We start from the raw sequence: 21,654 nt of genomic DNA on the forward strand, positions 1-21,654 counted from the left end.
TATATATATATCCCTGCTGTGGCTTTTCTGCTTCAAATACCACATGGCCCACCTCTCTCTCTCGATCCTTTTCAAACATGAAAACAAATGGCAATAAGATGGAAATAAACATTCGATGTCAAAACTGACCCAGTTTTACTTATGGCACTGATATAATATGCTAAAAAAAACCCTGTATCAGTCACATTGGCCGATACCAGTACTAATGCAGATATGTTGTGCCTTTTTACTACTGAAACAAAAAACTAACTTTAGCAACTCTACCCTGAGTAAAGGTAAAGAGTGTTGTTGTTAGCACACGCTGGTACCATAATAAAAAAGTGTCTCCTAAATAGAAGATCAACAGATTCCTGGCAATTTCTCTGCGCATTTGCCCATAGGTGTGTGATTTTCTCTTTTTTTCTTTTCTATCTCTAGAGTCAGGATCTCTCTGCTTCCTAAAACAAAACAAGACTGCACATTTATAATGAAAAACTCCACTTTTAATTATCTAGTTTTAAAATTACTCCTATGTTTATTGGGGGGGAATACTCATTCTGAATTGTTAAACAAATGTATTTTCTTAACATTCGCTTGCTGTAAGGAACATAAACAACTTGACTATCATTCTTTCGTTTGTCTTGCCACCCCCTCTTTCTAGAAAACAAGCTCTTTGTCTGATACTTGTGTGAAGCACAAGCTGTTTATTGTTTGATTTTTTTTTGCATGTCATGAGCAGCTGAACAACAGAAAACTGTCTTCAGAAGAGGAACGTAACTTTTTAAGGTGAAAGGGAGCTCAAAAGTTTCAGTGCTGGAATTTCACGAGATGATTAATGTGCTTTTGATTCAGCTTTTTTTTGTTATTACTGACCTCTCTGTCAGAAGCAATGTTCATGTTTTTCTTTGCGCATGTTTTTTTTTTTTCTAGCTCTGTTACTTTTTGTTAACTGTTTTTGTTGAATGGATAAAAAACTCTCTGCCATCTTCCTGCTGCACATGTTGTGCACTTGCTGCAAGCCCCAATACGCTTCCAAAGTTGCCGGTATTTGCCTGTTAAAATGCATACGCAGCGTGCCGGACGTAATGGCTCCTGCGAGCCGGCTGGGTATGACGGACGCCCTGTAGCTCTCAAGAGCGTTCCCAACAGCGGCGAGTGCAGAGCCAGGTGAGAGTTTCTCCCCAGGTGTCCCTCTCGTGCCATTATCCAGGCTTGGCGGGGTGACGTCCATTTCTCACCGTCCCCCCCTCTGGGCTCAAGCGGCTGGATTTGGGGCCACTTTGCACCGAGCGACATGCAGCCAGTAAACGCTGCTGTTGCCTAAAGAGGTATGAGCTTGTCCAGCTCGGGCGGTTGCTGCAACAGAAGGGATTTTGACTCCATGAGGACCCAATTAAACCTGGGAGGGCCTCTCTGAAGGCATAATAACAATGATAAATGCACCTATGTGGGCAGCATAAAAGAGGCAGGGAGGAATGTTTTATTGTGCTGGCTTGTCCTGACACAATTTACTCCTGGCTTCCAGCTTTTTTCCCGTGTAAGAACATTTCGTCTTATAAACATTTTGTTTACTTGACTTTCTTTCAAACATTTCCAACTTAAGACTCTGCAGTAATGACTCCAGTGGTAAATGAACAAATAATATGTACCTTTACATACGTTTAACGAAGCTACTGGAATGGAGGCTGTTTAAAGTCCTTTTAATGAGACGCAAGAGCGGGATTGAGTTTTGAAGCTCTGTGGAGCATAGATTTATACATTTCTTCTGGCACACTGTTGCTGCGTACTGCCAGTCAGCTGGTGGAAATATTCTCAAATATTTTTTTTCCTTGATTTAAAAAAAAACAAAAAAAAAAAAACAGAACAAAATGCATAGCGTAGTAACTGCAGGAGCACTTTTTGTATAAATGCCTCGAATGACTCCATGATTTATTTATATAAGAATACACTAAATGAAGTAATTGACTAAAAAAAAAACAAGACAACAATTTGGATTTGGATAAAAGATATGTCTACCCATCATGTCCCAGTGATGAAAGGCATTTTCACAAAATAATCTGTAAAACACCCTTGCCTTTCACAAAAATCAAAAACTTGAGCGATGATGTAAAGGTAAAGGTAATTTTATTTATATGTCACATTTTCAGCAACAAGGCAATACAAAGTGCTTGTAAGCAATGTGTTCAACTATTAAAATAAGCGACTATTGTAAAACTTCTGAGTCGACCAAGTCGGGCACATTTACTTTCAGCCACCAGCTGATTTCTTGTTGCATCCCTACTGAAAAAGGAAACGAGTGATTGAATTCTGTTTAGTTTATTTATGCAGCACGATTTCACAAAACACACAACACTCTCAAGGCACTTTAGATCAAAAACATTTAAAACGAGTCATTTATACCAGCCCCCAAATGCTGAAGAAATAGGATGTGGATGGCAGATACGGATAACCAAATAGATGTGGAGAGAGTTATCACCGCTGTACTCGGTTGCTCTGTCCAGACATAAAAAAATGCAGTCAAGTTTAGATCATTGGCTTAAGAAGTTTTCTATATAAGGAGACCCAGCAGATTGCATCAAGTCATGACTTGCAGCTCCCACGCCTCCAGAAAGAGGATGTAGTGACATTGGACAATCGCCTGCATTGCATCATTGACTTTGCAGCAATCCCCCATACTGAGCATGTATGTAGAGACAGTGGGGAGGAAAACTCCCCTTCAATAGGAAGAAACGCAAAGTGATGGGAAAATGTGTATTATATCAACTTGCAGCCGTTGACCGTAAAATCTCCGGCTTGTGTCCGTCGTCGATTCTTGTCGGTTTATTTTGCAAACGCTGACACAGTTGCCACTTTTCAGCTTACACTTTTATGCATAGATGTCACAAAACAGGTGAAGCACGGTACGACAGAGTGTACCGGCAGGTCAATTACACACTTGCAACTCAGTGGGTTTTTCTCTGTCAGGTGGCAATTTACAGAAAAACTCCTTTAATTAGATAACAGGGCTCTGTATTTCAGATTTGCTCTCTGCCAGCAGTTTGTCAATTATTGCTTGGGGTTTGATACTGCCAGTCAGTCTTTGTCTGGGCGCTCTAGCCTCCCCTCTCACCGCGCCGCAGAGCCGTGTTATTGTACTTAAACAAATCAATTCTGTTGCAGTTGGGCTTTTTTCTTTTTTTTTCCCCCTCCATCCCCCGTCATTATGAACTGTTTGCAGTGCAGAGCACATTGATTTTTCACAGACCTGGAAAAGCTGTTGATGAATAGCACCGAGGTATCTGGGGAGAATCTGGCTTTAAAAAGGAGGCACCCAGCTTCAGCCCCCTCCTCCTCTTCCTCGCCGTCGACCCATTGAGCCCGCCAGCGCTCCTCTACTTTCTCTTTTCAGAGAACGCCACTTCCAGCAGGGGAGTAATGCAGCTTGAAAAATCTTGCAGTCATAAAGACAGAGGATTAAAAGGAGAGCACAAAGCAAAAGGGTACCGCCCTCTCTCGCCCGATGGGAAACTACACCTTGTTGTTTAGACAGTTGTTATATTTGGAACATTAGCCTTGTAATTTCAGCCCAACCGGAGGAAACTTGGCTCTGGAAAACAAATGGGTAACATGTTGTTTTGTCGCAGAGCAGACGACTGATGAAAAGGAGACTCAAACAGGACAAAATAAGGGTCACTTCAAAACACTCCTACAGAAAGCCAAGGCAAGCACCAGAAGGATATTTCATTTCCTTTTTTTACTGAAATAAAATCTGAAATCTTTGAAAGAAAAAAAAAATGAACCAAAGCTGAGTACAGTTTTTAAAAGGTTTCTGCTTACAGTTCTGATACCTGAAAAGCACAACTTGAACTTTTTTCCCCCAGGAGAGGAGCTGGATTTACTATTGACTGGTCCTTTGTGGTATATGAATAGTACCATGCTGTTTCTTGAAGTTCCAACAGTTATTGTGCGTTGTCGTTTAATATTTATATTTTTTCTTTGTTTAACAAGAAGCCATCTTTGTGTTGCTTAACTTTAAACGGAAATTAAGTAAGAAGATGAACTAATCGACTTGGCAAGGATTGTAGTTGGCCATATTTCCCTTGATTGGCTCTCAACTGTAATCAGGAATTCAGATACTATGAATCTGCTTTTTGTTCTGAATGCATAAACTAATAACATGTATTCTGATTCATTTTTTAAAAGTTTTATAAGAATCAGATAAAGGTTAGGGTCGTGTTTTGAAGCATAAACAACAGTAGTCTGATAACTTTTTTTTTTGTATATGAATCTGCTATGTTTCCTCCATCAAAGAGTCTGGAACTCATGTTTTCCTTTAATGTGTTGTAATTCTTTAAAACAAATAGAAAATCAGGAAATTGTCCAAAGTCAAATGGAGGGCCAGGCACTAAACAGTTTTTAGCTAGTTTTGCTATGCTTCCTGAAACCTCTTCTCTCTTTTGGAAAAGCTTGTCATCAAATCCTCATTTCCCATCACTGTTGTTTTATTTTAGTTATCCAAGGATCCTTACTGCTGTTGGAAGTATTTTAGACTACTTAGATGGCTAGCTTTACTCGCATAGCCAAACCGCTGTGTAATTTGTAAACATAAAAGTTAAGATTCAAATGGTCTGTGGTATGAATTATGGTAAGAACAGTTTAAGTTGTTTTAGGAGCTGGTTTGGATGTTTGTGAAAAGAAAAAAGAGTTTACTGGACGGACCTTAATGCTGTCCATTTCTATTGAGATATAAAGCTGGAGTATTAACTAAACATCCCAACAGGGCTTTCTGTCTTTACTTTTACGGTTTGTATGGAAGCACAAAACTCGACTTGAAAATGCGTGAGTTAAGTTTCAGCTGAACTCGTCCAGGTGCTGACATATTTCTTTTAGCTGAGTTTGATTATGGTGGCGTTATTCCTTCTGAATAATTTGTTTAAAAAGCCTCTTGGTCACTTTGTTGCTTTGCCAAACTTTTATCTCCACTTGGTTCCCATATGTCACTATTTGGTCCTTTCTACTTCTAATTTCCACCCATAAGATAATTATTTTTACCCATGTGAAGAACTGCTTACCATTGTAAATCCTTGTTGAAAGAAGATGGAGATGAATTGTCATTAAAAAAAATACTCAAAACTCACATAAAATGTCATTTTGTTTGGATAGGACAACTATTTCCACTCTTTTATGGTTTGTTACTTTTTTGGGGATTCCAGTTGACTCTTTTGAGATATGACAGATTACATAACCTGGTGATGGATATTATTTATTGAAGACTAGAAAATGATAAGATTATAAAAAATATTATTTAATATGTTGGTGGTGAAACAAAATCTTCCATAGGTGGGTAAAAAATATTCGATGGTCAGGAGCAAGCAAAGAGGTGAAATAATTATCAACTCATCAAAATATTCCTTTGGTCTTCAAAGACCATACATTACGTATGAGTAATGTGCTGACTTCCATGGTTTTGATAGACTAAAGCAAAATCCCTTCCCATAGCGTTGGTCTGTTCTATCAGGTATTTAAGTCAACTAGGAGTGAATTGTGACAGTGACATTACAATGAACTTAATCAAGTGGATGTTTATGATGGCATTCTTGATGGTGTGAAGTATCAGCTGCTGTTTTGGTCCGTCCTTCATGACGGACCTTATCCAATCAGGTTAAAAGAGTCTCGCGGGCCCTGATGGTGGCCACTCAAAACCCAAAGGCCTGTGTAAGAAGTGAAGTCATGGAGTGGACTTGATTTTTCAGAAAGAAATATGCAAATGTGCTAATCTAGTGTTTGGAGACCAGTGAATAATGTCACACTGATTTATGTTTTTTTTTTTCCTTTTCTTTTTGTCTTGATTTCTCTTAGGAACAAAAAACTTGAAGGGCTGGAGTGTTTCACCTCCTGCAGTGTGGATGGGTGGGGGGGTTCCTTGTGGTGAAAAATCAAGGATTGGAAACAAGACAGGTAAGTGTTTTTTTGTTGCTGTTTTTTTTCTTATACTGTTTATGTTTTTAGTGCTACAAGGGATCCACAAATTTTAAATTTGATCCAGGATATGAATATCATCATAACTGAGCGCATTCTTTACATTTGCTACATATACTCAGACTCGGGTTTCAACACTTTTTCCCCCCCAGGTTATGCTCAGTTTTACCTATATCCTAAATCTTTATTTCCGATGTTTGCTCGGACTATATGTGGAACATAAGCACTTTGTTACTCTGTGTTACTCAGCGATGTTTGCAGCAACTCTAGGGCTGCTTGAAGGATTGTCTTCAGCCTAGTCTCACCTTTTTTGTACTCCTGTTTCACACCCATATGTTGTCATTTTGTGCTGGTAAACAAATTATTTCATACCTATATGTTCACGTTCTCTTCGTAACCGGGTAAACACTTGAGCATCCTCCTGCTGGTAGATATTATTCATTGAAGTCACATAAGCTCCATTGCATCACAGCAGTCTGAGTAGATTACAGAATATTACTTTAAATTATTGATTGTCTACAAAAAGCTACATCCCCAACATGCATGGGTCAGCACAAAGTGTCCCATAGCGGATGGCTTTTTTTTTGTGCCACAGAGAAAGGATGCCAATCTGTGAAAGTATGCCCAATAAAGAGGAACTGGACAATGTTTAGGGCCATGTTGTAACCGTAGCTGTTTCTACTGCAGCGTTCATGTGAACGAATCAGAAAAGCGAGGTCACATGTGCCTCTAGATATCCAGGATAGATGATGGATTGAGTGGAAGGCTGTTTGCACCGTTTTATTGTGTGGATCTTTTAATAGATAAACATGATTTAAATTGGTGTAAGACAGGTTGTTTGGTATAGTACAAACACTCAAAGTCTTAAGTTTTCACTAGTCACTTCTTTACTTCTCAACCTGCTTTTCTCCACTCCACACATTATAAAGTGCATCTTTAAATAGATTAGCTTTATACAAAAAAAAGTTCAAACTAAAGTACTGTGAAAAGTTTTGAAGCCATCGCCAAAGGCCAGACTTTCTTTTAAAGAATTCAAAAAGTCTTCATCGATCATTTCTAAAGATACTTTATACTTTTGCCGCTTTTTTTTTTTTTTTACCACCCTTTCTGAAATGATGACTCTCAGTTTTCTCAAAGTATGTAGCTGAAAATCAGGTGTGGTTTTCTGGTAATAGTTCACAAGTTTACAGATGGAATCAAATATCACGCCTGTTGCTAAAACCCGATTTCAGTGTCGTCTGTCAACACAGGAATTTAAAACAAGAGCTTTGTTTTTGCTGCCACATGTCACCATTTCTTCGTTGATCACGTGATAGCTGCAGGTCGTATGCGGCCGGTGTGGGCTCTGCTGGCGGAACATGTTGATTTCATCAGGACCTCCTGGGGTGTTACACCGAGTAACAAAGTGCTTATGTTCCACATATAGTCCGAGCTTCCACACGTGCCCGCAAGGTTACGAATATCCTTTAAATCAAGAAGCCACAATGTGCAATGTGGAGCGCAATGCTTATTATTATTATTATTTTTTAAAGAGATTTACTTATTGAAGTAAGTATGTATTTGGTTTGTCCAGCATCAGGGTTATTCTTGATTAGAGCTGCCTGAATGCTAGGAAATATGGTGCCCTGACAAACATCTGCCTGCCACACAGCTGAGTGGGATAAACCAAAGTGCTTATTGTGGAAATGTCAGGCGAGGGTAGACGGCGGTAGCAGGAGGGATGGTTGGGGATGTGACACAAACAGTGACATGACGTTGAGTGCTTCGCAGTCAGTTCTCTCGATGTTGGTGACAGACTCTTTCCCTCGCCCCGGAGCCTTTGTTGTGGGGAAAAATGTTTCCGAGTTTGATGGCATGGCTGCAGTAAAGTAGATTAGTCCTTTCCCCCCCCCCTTTATGTTGTTGCTCAGGGTTTCACAGCAGTGAAAGGTATGGCATTTCATTGCAGTAATTTCCAGGTCTCGATAATAAAAAAAAAAAATGAAAACAGGAGTATGGAAAACTATTCATAATTCCAGACTATATTCTCATTGTGTGTAATTTATGTCCTTTCCTTCTACAGTCTTTATTGTTTTGATATCCTTTCCTCATTCTTCATGCCCTCTTTTCATTTCTTTTTTCCTAGCATCATTTCTTCCCTGCTTCTCTCATGTCCTTCCTCTTCACTGTCTTTCCTCTGCTCCTTTTGTCATTCAATCCCTAATATTTATCCTACCTCCATTGCTTCCTTGTATTTGTTTCCATTCCTTCCTGATGTTTTCTTTCCTTCCTCCCTTCTTTACTTCCTTGTGGTATGTTCTCTCCACATTGTGTTCTTCGTTGTTTTTTTTCTTTGTATCCTTCCTTTTTATTTTCTTCTGTCTTTCCTTATTTGAGTCCTCCTCCTTTGTTTATTTTCCTCCCTGTGTCTTTCATTCACCCCTTTTTCCTTTTCTTGTTTAGGTGTTTTTCAAGTTGCATATCTAAAGATTAGCCAATGTAGAAACATATGCTATAAATTCATATAATACTACTAGTATTATATGTCTTATCAAAAACTTGAAAGACTGAGAACCTGAGATTGGAAAAATCTGACATTTCTGACTTTTGTTTTTTTTTACATGTTTCTTACTGATAAATGCATCAATTCCCTCATGATAAATCAGCTTATGGGTTTAATTTTTATCCAAAGGTTTTCATGGTTGGTCTCTTTTTTTCTCTTTCTCTCTGTAGCCTCAGTGGAAGCACTAATGAGTAACTGCTTTTCTCTGTGAAATGTGAAGGTGCAGACATTCTGCTAACTTCTCTAAAGGATACAGGGGGAGAAAAAAAAGCCCTTCCTGTCAGTGGTCTCTCTGTCTCTCTGTTCTTGTGAGATCTGGAACTGATAAGTGAGAGGCCTCTGGTAACTGAACAGGAAGGATAGAGGGCCTGGCCCCAGAGTCCCAGCCTCTGCACACATGTCCACCACCCCTGCTAAGGCAAACAAAGGGAGCAGAGTCTGCTACTTAACTTCAGGTTTCACAGTCTTCGAGCCTATTAGGAGGATAATCACTGGGGGATTCCTATGTCTGTGTGTGTTAAATACAGATGAAAGTGTTAGATGAATGCTCTGCAACTGTTGTTCAAAATCACCTTGACCTTTTCCCACATTTCTTCCATGTTACACCACAAATGTCACTGTATTTTATACATAAAATAAAGTATAGCGCATAAATCATGATTGCACGTTTCTAGAAAACAAAAATCTGAAAAGTGTGTCGTACGTGGAGCCCTTTGGGGGTTTTTATCTGTCAGAAATTTTAAACCATGTTTTATTCATCTTCTGCTTTACAATTGTATTGTACTTTCTTGTAATTTGTCAAAGTCTCAAGAAAGTGCATGGGAGTTTGTGGCTTCTCGTTACGACAAATTGTAGAGAAGTTCATTAGGGGAAAGACAGAACATATGATTATAGGAGAAACGTTTCACCAACGTTAAGATCCAGAGCCGAGGGAACACTGACTTACTTGTCGAACATTATGTATTTATGTTAGAGACACTAGAACAACAACGACGCTCGATCTCAGTAAGGAATCGTCGCATAATTTGATCTCAGGATCTCACATGTAAAGCTTTTGTGTCTGCATGACTCAAAGGTTCATTGTTGCCGTTTATCAGATCGCTGAAGGCACACGACGGGAGCCGTGTGAGTAGCTGGACTTGAAGAGATAACACCAGGTTTCCTTCTCGCCGTGTCTGTCATTGCAGCTACCAAGGTGGGAGGTGGGGGGTGGTGAAGGGTTCCTCATAACTTTGCAGCGATGGGGATTTTCCAAGCTATTCCAAGGATTTTCCAAGCTGTGCGAGGAGTTGCTCATCACAACTCCTCGCAAGGCGGAGTATGTCAGAAGAAATATATTTCTGACCAGCGATGTTTCAGGGTGGTATTCCCACGAGAAAGCACAAGATAACATGCCAGAGTGACGCTTGAATTATTGGCCCATTAGTCACCGGAGAAAACAGAGAGGGATGAACAACATTCTCCTATTTGCAGACAGTCCTCCCTAAAGTACTATCCCTCTCTCCAATCTTGTAGGAGCTGGAGGGTGAGGGTCAGAGAGCAGAGCCGGAGGTATCCCGGTGCACGCCTTGTAGCAGATGACCCGAATGCCTGTTCTAGGAACGGAACAGCACAGCACGGTGTGCCGCACTAAAAATAGATGTGCCGTCATCTCCGTTCCCCCCCGTAGACGCACATAGACATGGATACGCGCTCCGATATCCCTCCGCTTGCACCCTGAACTGGTGCCGGAGCATGTCTTCAGAGGTGGCCGCGACCGCTCGTAATATGTCGGAGACGTGCCAGAACATGTTTGACTGACAGGCCGAGCGCGGCGGAACAAAGTGCCTGCGTGCTCAGGACAGATGTTCCCCGCTGCCTGCTCTGACGGTCTGAGTTGATGCACACCATGAGGAAGCCGTTAAAGCGACATAACGCGTCGAGGCGACCCTGTTCAAATTGAATCTTTTTTCTTTTTTTTTTTGGTAGGACCTGTGCTTTGTGTGAGCTATCAGCTCTGGCTCTGCTCAGACAAAGACACTGGGTATAAAGAGGCGATTACCAAACAAACGAAGCAGTGCTCGCTTCCTTTTGATGTCAAATTGAAGTTGATATCCCTCTGACAAGTCTTCAACTTGTCAATTTCCTGCTCATGATGAATGGCTTGAACAAGCTGCGCCTCATGAGCCAACAAATTAATTAATGACAACCTGTAATGTATTTAAGACCACTTGGCATTCATATGCTGGCTGGGGAAAAGGTTTACCTTTCTGCTGCTTCTTCACATTTACCCAAATTAACCTTCTTTTGCTCAATACGAATATAAATCATTTTCAGTTCTCTGTGAGGGTAAAAGCAGATTAATTTAATGAGTGGGCTTTTTTTCTGGTGCTGCTAATGACTCACACCCATTGAGCTTGCCCAGCTCAATGGGTGTGAGTCTCTTGGAAGTATTATTGCACCTTGAGCTGATAACATGGTTTTCAAATTTTCTTCATTTTCATGTCAAGTCATGTGTAATCAGTAAATCAGAATCTCTGTTGTTGCAGTTAAAGGTTATCTACTTGTGTAAATTATGTCACTTTTTGAGAACAAGTAGCGTTCCATGCACTTTATAATGAACCTTTTGAATGGCTGGAGCATTCAGGAAACAACGAGGGGAGAACAGTGAATACATTTAGGATCTACTGTGAGTATGCGTATGCATTGAAGTGGTTTGTACCCAGTTTTAATGCCCGCGCTTTGGTACTTTCATAGATCAGATTCCCCATGAAGCAAATGCTTGTTTTAAAGCCAGTAGTTTCAAAATTCCATTGTACAATAAGTTCACATTGTCTTACACGGGCAGTCAGATTAAAATGTTCAAAGTGGTGCACAGGATGGCGTTTAATCAGCTAAACGAGATTCAGAACTTGGGACAAAAAAGCAGAAATGTTGAGCTTACAAACACTGAATCTTGTTTTTTTTCTGATTTTAAAAAAATCTGATTCATTATTTAAAAAAAAAAAAAGACTTCATGAATGGTTTGTGAAAACATTGCTTGCAATGTTGAAGCTTCATGAAAAGACCAATACAGTCCAAAGACTGTTCCCTTTGGATATTCACACCTACTTCAGCTTTATTTAGCTATTTACTTAAGCATAAAAGCTGCAGGTTAGAAGAACAGCATCTTTTTATTCACAATAAACACCACAAGATGAACATTGCTTGCATCTCTTTTCCTGATTGAAGCTGCAATTTTTAAATATTACGTTTGCAAGCACTGCCAAGCGTGCAGCTAAAAATGAACAGATTAAGAGAATAAACACGACTTCAAGTGGTTTTAGGGCGCTTCTTCATTTTATTATTTTTCGGCTTGACTCTGCTCAAAGCAGCAGCAGCAGTAGGAGGAGGGAGGCATAATTCACATAAACTGCGAGATTCTGCCAGGAAACCACAACAGAGAGCAAGCTAATGAAAACTCTGAACTTCATGACAGGCAAGCCTGCTTGACCAAAACAATTTGATTATGATGTTATTTCTGACAGCCCCGTTGGTTAAACTGGATGATTAAGCCATCGGGGGAAAACAGCTGTTTTATGTGCTGCCTCTTCTCTTTATAAGTGCCTCATGATGATGAGCGTAAGTGCTACTGACGGTGGAGTTCGAGCTATCTTTGGGGAGAATTAGGAAAGGCTGAATCTGAGCAGAGGGGAACAGACAGCAGGGTGGCTATGAAACATTCATGCACCTGGGGACTCTTTGCAAACCAGGAAGTAGCTGAGTCAGTAATGAAGTAAAAGAGAAGAGGCTTCGCTTTTCTCTGCGTTCTTATATTCGGCTACTTGAAATCCCTGCTTCAAATAGCGACGAAGTGAGAAACTCTGATCTTTGGCTGTTTTTCTAATTTTCTTTATCGCGACGGATTAAGACCACAGGTGTGTGTGTGGCAGGTTGTCGCCGAAAGCAGGTCAGCACAAGACGAGTTATTCCCATCCCTTTCGCTGATCTGCTTCGAACTCTTGGTATGCCGGCGGTGTGCCAAATTTGGACATCCCCAGTTGCCCCAGTCAAACATTTGTCTCTTCTAAACTCATGCCGGTCAGCGGCCAAGCGCTCCCTCTGAGACCGAAGAGGAGAGGAGAGAGGAGCGCAGGAACAGCGAGATGAAGAGGGGAATGAGGGAAAAGTAATATTTAGACAGCTGCTCGTGTGGAGCCGTCTATCGCTGTCAGTGGAAGGCGGGAGGGGAGAAGCAAGGAGGTATTTTGGCGTCCTCGGCTAGGCCCCAGACAAACTCCTGCTGCAGTATTGATGTCACTGCGCCCTCCTGACAGCGGACTGTAAATCACGAGACAGAGTTATGTATAGATTTACAAACACCTGCTATCTGGACCCGTATATCACAGCAGTACATAAACCGACCGAGCCGAACAAACCGAGACAACCTGCTGAAATATTTCTGAAGGTAATGCATTATAGAGACTTATCTGAGAGCTCTTTGTCCATGTCCCCGTCTCAATGCAGTAACTGTGGTTGTGTGAGACAGCTGGTCACATGTCTGCAGTCCTGTGCTAGACTGGCCCTTTGCCTTGAGGTGGTGGATGGCAGCTGACTGCTCTGATTCACTGGGAACTCGACTTGTGTGCTGTGTGCCTCACAATGGATTGACTCATAAGGAGTTGACGCCAGCTCGTTCACTGTCCATCTCTCTACCGTTTTATTAGGGCTTTTTGTTTCAGTTCACTGTTCCCTTTGTGTTTAGATTCAGACGGACCTGTTTCCTTGGATACGTTCATGCGTATGACTGGTCGGTTTTTTACCATTTCCGACCATGCAGCAGCTCATCGTCCCGAAGGAAGAATGTGGAGCAATTTGAGGGCTTCTCACTGCAAAAAGGGAGATGATTGATGCAAGTTAGCATTAAGTAACATGTTTGTACCAGTTGAAAAGCTATTTCCGGCGTTTGCTAGTTAAGCATATTGATGCTGCTGTTGCTCTGCTTTGAAAAAAATGCTAAGTCTTTGCTGTTGGTCATGTAGGGGCCTTAAGAAAAATGCATGCATACATACAAAATAGGAGTGGGAGAGCTACTTTGTACAAATTGGGCAAAAAAAAAAAAAAAAATCAGCTGTATTGGTATCAAGCTGGTAGAGGCATGCCTCCAAACACTTGCAGCAGGGAAATATGGTTCTATAAATGACTGACTCTGGGTTACTGAATGCAAATGCACGTCATAATTTGCCAATGTTTATTTGCAAGAGCATTTGAATGCCATGAAGCATCATGCCTCCACTTTGCAGCCATGCAGTATTGTGTTCTGATCTGTCGCAGCAATTCATGATAATGTTTTAACTACAAAGAAAAATACAGTTTCACACAATCGTTTCACAGCATGTACACAAAGGTGTGTTTTCATGGATACGGAATGAAAATAGACACAGACCAAATAACTGCACCTGGGTAAGAAACGAGGGCACAAACTGGCAAATAAGCAAATTGACCCAGAGCCTTTGCGATCCCCACTGTGTTGTCTCATTAAGTGCTTCATTTTGCTTAGTGATGGCACGAATTAGCAGGAAATCACTACCTGTGGTCGCTCCCCTAACAAATAGTAGCGTTGTGTGAACCCCACCGCGCCACAGCCACTAATTGCTGCTGGATATTAGAGCAAGGCCTCTTAAGGCACTGACCTTGCTTTAGCCAGTCGAATGAGAGAGCGCTACCGTGTTGAGTTTAGATGAGAGGAGTCCCCTCAGCATGAAAACGACATATCAATTATTCATTCTGGCTCATCACACTTTATTTATTTATTTTCTTTTTATTATTTCATTGCTGGACAACATGCTTAATGACATCGATGAAGGCCTCCGTGTGAAATTTTAATTGTAACGTGAGACTATCAAAGCAGAAAAAAAAAAAGCATAAACTCCTGCCAACCGGCTAGCTGCATGCCAGGTACAAAACACAGAGAGAGCAAACTGTGCTGCCATCCAAATTCTGAGTTTTATAATAGCCACTGGATTGGATTTCAATTACCTTTTAAGACGACATGACAGCTTTTCATGATTCTCGTCATCATTACTCATCACCTGGTGCCACAGTTTTCACTATGCTTCACCTCTCTCCGTTAGTATAATAAATCTCTGCACGGAGGGTAAATAAATAAATCTACTCACACTGATGCATTAGAGTCATGCGGCAGGAGTAAAGTGAGTCGAGCTGCAGCTTTTACAGCTTTTGGGCGTAAATGACTGTATGTAAATAGTGCTGAGCAGCAGCAAGGTTACAGACTCAAGTTGCGTCTTCATTATGATAATGTAATGAGAGCAGGAAGACACTGGCACTACACCAAGTAACGGGGCACATGAGGTAAAAGGCAAAAATATAATAATAAGGATAATGAGCTGATTGCTAAAAAGAAAAGCAAGTTTGGCTACAAACCAGCAGCCAAACCTGATTTAACCCAAGATGGTAAGTTGCATTCTGATGCTCTTCTACTTCTCTTTGAAACCAAATGTTCTTATCGCAACCCCCAAGCAAACATGCAAACAATCTGGCCTGTGTGCTTCCAGTCACATGAGCTCGAAGCGCTGGAGAGCCGGTGTGTCTGTCCTGGTATTTCCTGGAGCTCCGATAAACACCCTCTCTCTCCGTCTCTCTTTCTTTTTTTCTGCCAGTCACACTATTCAAACAAACAGTGCCAAGGATGTAATGACGATGTATATTTGTATAACAAGGTAAGATAGGTTAGAGAGCAGAAACAAAGCAAAAAAGCGAGTTAGGTACAACAAACTAAGGTTTATTAGTGAAAGCTTGCTATGATCCAACGTGATTAGTTAGAAGCAAACATTCATAAATCATTAATTAATTGTTGATTGAGAAGGAAAAGATGCCTAATTGTAGTGCCGGCTAAAAATATATAAGGAAGTCAGACTCGAGACAAAGATTTGACTAAAGTCCGTACATGGTGCGCAAGAATAGAGAAATTCACTGTTATTTAAAGTGGCTACAACAAGGAGAAAGTTGACCAGGACATGTCATGTATTACAATAACTCAAGTGCAGAATATCTCGTCATGGCCTTAGGGTTGCAGCATGCAGGGTCTCATTTTGGGCCACTTACACATAATACATTTTGTCAGACACCACGCAGGAACAAAGTTCTGCGCAAAATTAGGTGTCAAGAACAAGTTGCAACGAATCTCAAAGCAGGACTTCAAGAGCACAATGGTGTCATTTTGTCCCTAGTGGATATGATTTATCTCATCCATATAAGAATAAATACATTTTCTAACAGCAAAATATGAGTCGATTACAGGAAATTGGTTTAACTAATAGGTTGTCAAGTGGCTGTGAGACGTCCCAGTGGCAGGTAGAAACCAAGATGCAGCTGACGCAAAATGTTCCCTGGCAGATGACCTAAAAGTTGGGTACAAAAAGAGCAAAGTTGTGCAAAAACAATGGGCAGTAACATTTGAACATTTGATGGATTTAATCCTCCGTTTGACTAAATACTGTTAGTATTTTCCATTGCGACCCCACAAGGATGTACAGAAAATGGATGGATGGATGGATGGATTTTCCGTTGCTGTTTTTTCGTCTTTGTTCTCACATATTTAAAAAAAAAAAAAAAAAAAAAAGAATCTTGAAACTCAATAGCTGGAATTGTAAGGTGGAGCTTCTTTTGGGGATGTACCCCATCTCCGTTTTCTCAATTAATCCTCATATGTTCTGGATTCAGGTCTTTGTCTGAACTAAACACCTTAAGCGGAAAAGATGTTCTTTATGTGCTTAAGTTTAATTTAAACGTTGCTTTCTGTTTTTCTGGCGTTTGGGACCCAAACAAGCCTCCTCCTTGTACTTTCGGTTTGAACTGTTGCCACTTAAATTGACCTTACTCCACTCTAAAGTTGCACAGTTCCTTTTTGGAGTTGTGCAAGCTCCAAATAAGGCCATGTTTATGGTTGAACTGGGGAAAGGGGTTGACAGGATATACCCATTTAACCTTTGAGGACCGGCAAAAAGAAAGGAAGTCATTCATTTAGTCTCCTGCGATAAATCCTGGGTGAATAGTTAACTCAGTCTGTCCTCTCATTGATAAAAAGACGATTTTACCATCACTTTCCACGGTCGATGATTCTCACTTTGTTTCTTAGCGGCCCGTGCTCAGCCAAACTAATTTCGTGTCTGCTCCTCTGGGCTTGAGGAATAGTTTTGTGAAACCATGCATGAATGGGGAAAAATTGATTTGTTTGTATATCATCTCAGCATAATGGGTTTTTGTCCTGACTCGGTGACAAAACCTGATGTAGGAGGAAAAGGGAGGGATTACTCTAGTCGCTGGCATGTTCATGTTCTGCTTCGTTGTTGTCTGAACCTGATAACAAGAACACCACAATACAAAGCTGTCCATTGTGGAAAGAGTTTTTTTTTTGTTTTTTTTTTTCCACCCCTCTAAAGTCATTACGCCGATCAATGCTTCCCAGACGAGCGGCAGGCTCAAACAACACACCCCAACAGGGAGGATTGCCTTAAAAATATGTAAGAACCCAAAGCTTATTCTTAATGTTTAAGCAAGCCAAAGTGCACACAACATACCTGCAATTATGTGGATGTTTTTACTCACAAGTCACACATCTGTCTGGCGCTGCTCAAAAGTGATGGGAAATGGATTTGAAAAGGTTTTTCTAACTTACTGAAAGGCGTTTTGAGTCATAAATTTAAAAAAAAATCATTAGCTGATGTCTTGCCAAAAGTCTATCTGCTGCTGATCTCCACATTTTGCTGCACTACAACCACAAACGTGGGATTTGATGAGATAAGCCAACACCAGGTAGCACGTAATTGTGAAACGGAATAAAATTGACAAACTATTTCAAGATCTTTTGACAAATGAAAATTTCAAAAGTGTGGCGCATTTTTCGGGGGCATGCCTCTACCAGCTCGGCGCCATTCAAAGCCTGACAGTTTGACGCAACTGTTTGATTCGCAACGCGTTCAGTCGAACCTCAACCATGGTCGCATGTCTTTTGCAGACTGTGGCAGGTTTTCTCCTGGAATTGCCTAAACAGCTTCCCTCTCCCACATAGAGAACAGCATTCCCACATCATTATGCTGCCACTGTCATGCTGCATCGTGGGGGTGGTGTCAAGAAAAAGAAAAACAAAAGAAAAAATATATATTAATGCATATTAACAACCCACATTTTGTGCAGTTTATTTATAAATGGACAATAATAAAACCAAATGTCACACACACACACACGCATAAAATATCCAACTTGCATTCATAGGATGTGGAGGAGGCATATCCTTTACTATAAAATCCACATTTTTCTCTCTCCTCTGTCGCCTTTAGCATATTAGGTGCTGTCATCAGTTTCAGGTGTGAGAATCTACTGCAAGGAGACTCCAACAAATCAGCTGAACACGCTGACAATTATTACATTTCAAACATTCTTTGGCAGTACAAACCCTGCACGTAATATAATTTAAAATCTCTGCGTTAAACACTGCGACACTGGAGAAACCACGGTATTACTCGGGGATATCATGCTGTCAGAGTCTAATAGCAGCCCCCTTTTTTGGTTATAGGCGACAAAACATGCTTCCCTCTGTTTGCATGGCTGAATGGCACATGGGTGCGTGATGCTGGATCTGCTCGAGGGGAGCTGGAGGCAGCAGTGTTGGACGGGTAGGTGGAGTTTTCTTTGGGGGGTGGGAGGGGTTGGTTTGTAAATAGACCGCTCTGGATTAAGAGTTGCCATGCTGGGGCTACGCTCTGTGCAGTTCTGTCCTCACTAAGCGCTGCTCACATTTCCTTACTCCGCAGGAGTGCTGCGGAAGCCAGAATTTTTGCACTTTATCCAGGTCAGATCCGAACTGCTCTCAGTGGTAAATCTCCAGTGCTGGCGACTCCATTGACCCGGCCCACCCCACTTGCCACTGTCCTGTTTCTGCAAAAGGCCTCACGCTGGTGTTACGAAATCACGCTGCCCTCATTTGGCTCTTTAAATATCCACTCTCGGATAAAAAATTTCAGATCAAAACAAAAATGCCGGCCAGATTTGATTTTCCCATCTTTCTCCACATTAAGCTAGTAAAAGAGTTTGCCTTGCAGCGTATGTATGTGTGTGTGTATGCGTGGGTGTGGGTGTGTGCGCTTGGAAGTAGGTCATTGATTTGGAACTTGGACACTGATTATGTGCTGGCCTAGAAATGGGCTATAATCAGTGTCTCTCATACCAAAACAGCTTTTCATAAGTGGCAGCTTTTTCAAGGTCAGGAAACAGTAGCGTCACATTGCTAAACATGCCGACGAAATCTGTTTATCTCTCACTCTCAGCCTCAGCGGATCAGCGTTGGCGGAATTTACTCAATCTTTCGAGATTGCTCATTTTTATATCCATTACCTGAGAAGAAAGACCAGGCATATCTTGTTCATCTCGCTTTAAAACGGAGAGAATGTGCCAAAGCTGTGGGCATGCCCTGTTCTGTCCTCAATGAGGGTATGATGCACTCATTTGGATGCCATTTGAGCCAATAATGTAAATATCTGTGGTCTGTGAACAGGCCAAGACATGATCTAATCTGTCTCTTACATAAAGACTCCAGCCAGAGCTCTCTCCTGGAGTACCAGGGAGTTTTCCTCATGGCCACGTTGGGATGAATCAAAGCTGGGAATTAACTGTCAACCAGCATCATCTCATCTCCCTCCGTCTGTTTCTGCTCCTGGCGTGGAGCGAGTGCTGCAGTAGATTTTCCTCAAACGCCCCCAGGAAGAAGCTGGTATTTTTGCTTTTTTTAAAACATAATTCGGCGTAGATTCAGCTCTGGTTTGCGGTACAAGCTGCTGCTTTTGCTTTGAGAGCTAGCCATACTCGATGGGTTCTGCAGGGGGTCAGAAGGCAAGCTCTTGAACTCCCTGTTCTCCTCCTTAGCCTTTGCTTGTGCGAGTGAAGAAGAAATGCGGGGCATTTGCTGGTCTGGATCAGGCGTGGGACTATGATGGGATTTCAACGGTACGTTAACCATCGAGAAAGAATTAGAGATGCAACAATCAACCAGAAATGGGCCGGGAATTTCCATAATTTCACATGTACGCTCGGCTTTTTATGTATTAAATGAAATGCTAATGAAACTCGCTGAAATTTGTAGTTAGAAAGTGACGACAACGATCAGCACAAATTTATCGGGCGTAAATCTGAATCAGACAATTTTCCCTAATTTGGATCTGAATGGTGATCAGCAGGCCAATTACTGATAAAATCATGATTTTTCCTATATTAATAAATAGGAACAAGCTTGATTTTTTTTAATGCTGCCTTTATTAAGGACCTTTCTGACTATAGTTTCTAGAATTAAAAATGGAAATCCTTCAAAATCCTAATAGGCCTATCAAATTTTAAACAAAAACCTAAAATCAGTATCAGATGACTAGGAAGTGATTGTGCCTCTTTACCAGAAATTGTGAAATGGCAGTTTGCATCCATTTTTTTATCATTAATGCTTCATAATGACTTTATGTCAATTCGTACCCACCAGGAAGATATTTCATACTTGCCACTGGTGGTTTTCCACAATCTATTCGTAATTTACTGTATGGTAATGTGGTTATGTGAATAAAAAAAAAAATGGGCATAGACGTAGAAGTCTAGGCATGTCTAGAGTGTAGTTTCAGAAAATAAGCAGAAGATAAACTCATTTGGCAGAGTACATGAATGTGAGGTTATGTGTTTTAACCATCTGGTGGAGGACGGTTTTGGACAAACATTTTTGTTTAAAATCGTTATGCAAGGTTGAATTTCTTTAATTTGACATAGCAAAGCAATAATTATTTCCATTATAGATAAAATGTGGGGTTGCATACAAGGCTGGAGTGTAGCAGCCTTCTTCCTTCAGCCACCTGACATGAAGTGGCCAGCAACAGATGGGCAGCGAATGCGCCGTTAGTCTATGACTCGGTTTAATCCAGCATTTTATTTAAGGGACTTTAACCCATTGGAGCAGCATAATGGAAATCTTGTGGTTTTCAAACTGTTTGTTAAACCTTTTACCTGAAGGCTAAAGTCCTCTCCTCTTTTCCGTGGCTGTATTCCCAGGTGTTTTCCACTTTTTTGTAATCACACCAGGAAGACCTCCAGGGAACAAATTAGATTTTGCATACAGTCTCGTGTTTGCATGGGAGCAACCCTGCGACGGGCTCCTCCTCTGTTGCGTGTCTCCCACATGAAAGATCCTGATGACTTTAATGGGCCCTCACCATGTTTGCGTGTGTTTAGGCAGAGAGGGAGCCGGTCAACAAGGAGGCACAAACAAAATCTCATCAAAAGAAGAATCGGAACAGCTGCAAGCTGCGGTGGCTCTGCGAGGAGATGGAGTGGACGGGTGGAGGTGGGGGTGGGGAGGGGATTGACCAGAAGCGACATGGGAAAGAGAGGTGACCTGATTGCTCAGCTGGCCAAGAGCACTGGAAGGAAGCAGCAGGAAAGGCTGGTCTCCCCCCACCTCATCCCCGTCCCCCACCCTCCACCTCCCTCTCCTCGGTCTGGTCCTGGTGGGTCCCTCTGTGGCCTTCCTCTCCTCCCTTTCCCCTCCTTCCTGCCCTGCTGCCTGTCATGGCTCACTACATCGGAACAAAATGATCAGCTCTCGCCTCCTCATGAGCACGGGTCATCACGGCAGCCGCGCAGAGGCTGAGCCCTTTGTATTAGATAGGGATCACTGATATGTGTGAAGAGGAGAAGCTGCCGCAGGAAGGCTGGAGAAGTCAGTGTTGTTTTGCCTTTTTATGTATTTATTATTATTTTTTTTTTTTTTTTATTTATTTTTTTTTACAGCACGCATAAGCTTGGGTGTTTAATTTTCATTATTGTATTTATTACAGATGGCCTTAAGGTTACCAATTTTGTGGCACTATTAATTTCATCCCGCTGCTCTCCAGAAATCATTGGATGTGTGTGTGTGTGTGCGTGTGTGTGTGCGTTTATGATTGCTCTTTCTACAAGGAAGACCTCGTTCTCAGTTCCTGTTGCTCGTAATGTAATTAATTCTAATCGCAGTCATCGTAATAGCTTTTCAGATCAAATACCCAGGAGCAGTCCTAACAAAATAATCCATTCCTCTGAAAAACAAACAGCCAAACTCTCCCTCTGTGTTTGGTTTTGGCTCAGAGAGAAGAAGAGCAGTCAGTTGGATTGTGCTCGAGTGTGGGGGT

At 41.4% G+C, this 21,654-nt stretch overlaps 1 protein-coding gene across 3 annotated transcripts in view; it reads left to right on the top strand.

The window, feature by feature from the left end:
• Positions 1–21,654, top strand: part of LOC103481466 (zinc finger MIZ domain-containing protein 1) — a 124,021-nt gene that overhangs the window by 28,910 nt on the left and 73,457 nt on the right. For 2 of the 3 annotated variants that reach the window (XM_008436923.2, XM_008436925.2), the window contains exon 2: positions 5,818–5,916. The gene's annotated coding sequence lies outside the window, so the exon portion shown is untranslated. Of the gene's footprint in view, positions 1–5,817; positions 5,917–18,032; positions 18,133–21,654 lie in introns of all 3 variants that reach the window. The other variant, XM_008436924.2, reaches the window with a different exon arrangement.

Source organism: Poecilia reticulata, linkage group LG19 (genome assembly GCF_000633615.1).
Source record: "Poecilia reticulata strain Guanapo linkage group LG19, Guppy_female_1.0+MT, whole genome shotgun sequence".
In the NCBI taxonomy this organism is placed as follows: Eukaryota; Metazoa; Chordata; class Actinopteri; order Cyprinodontiformes; family Poeciliidae; genus Poecilia; species Poecilia reticulata.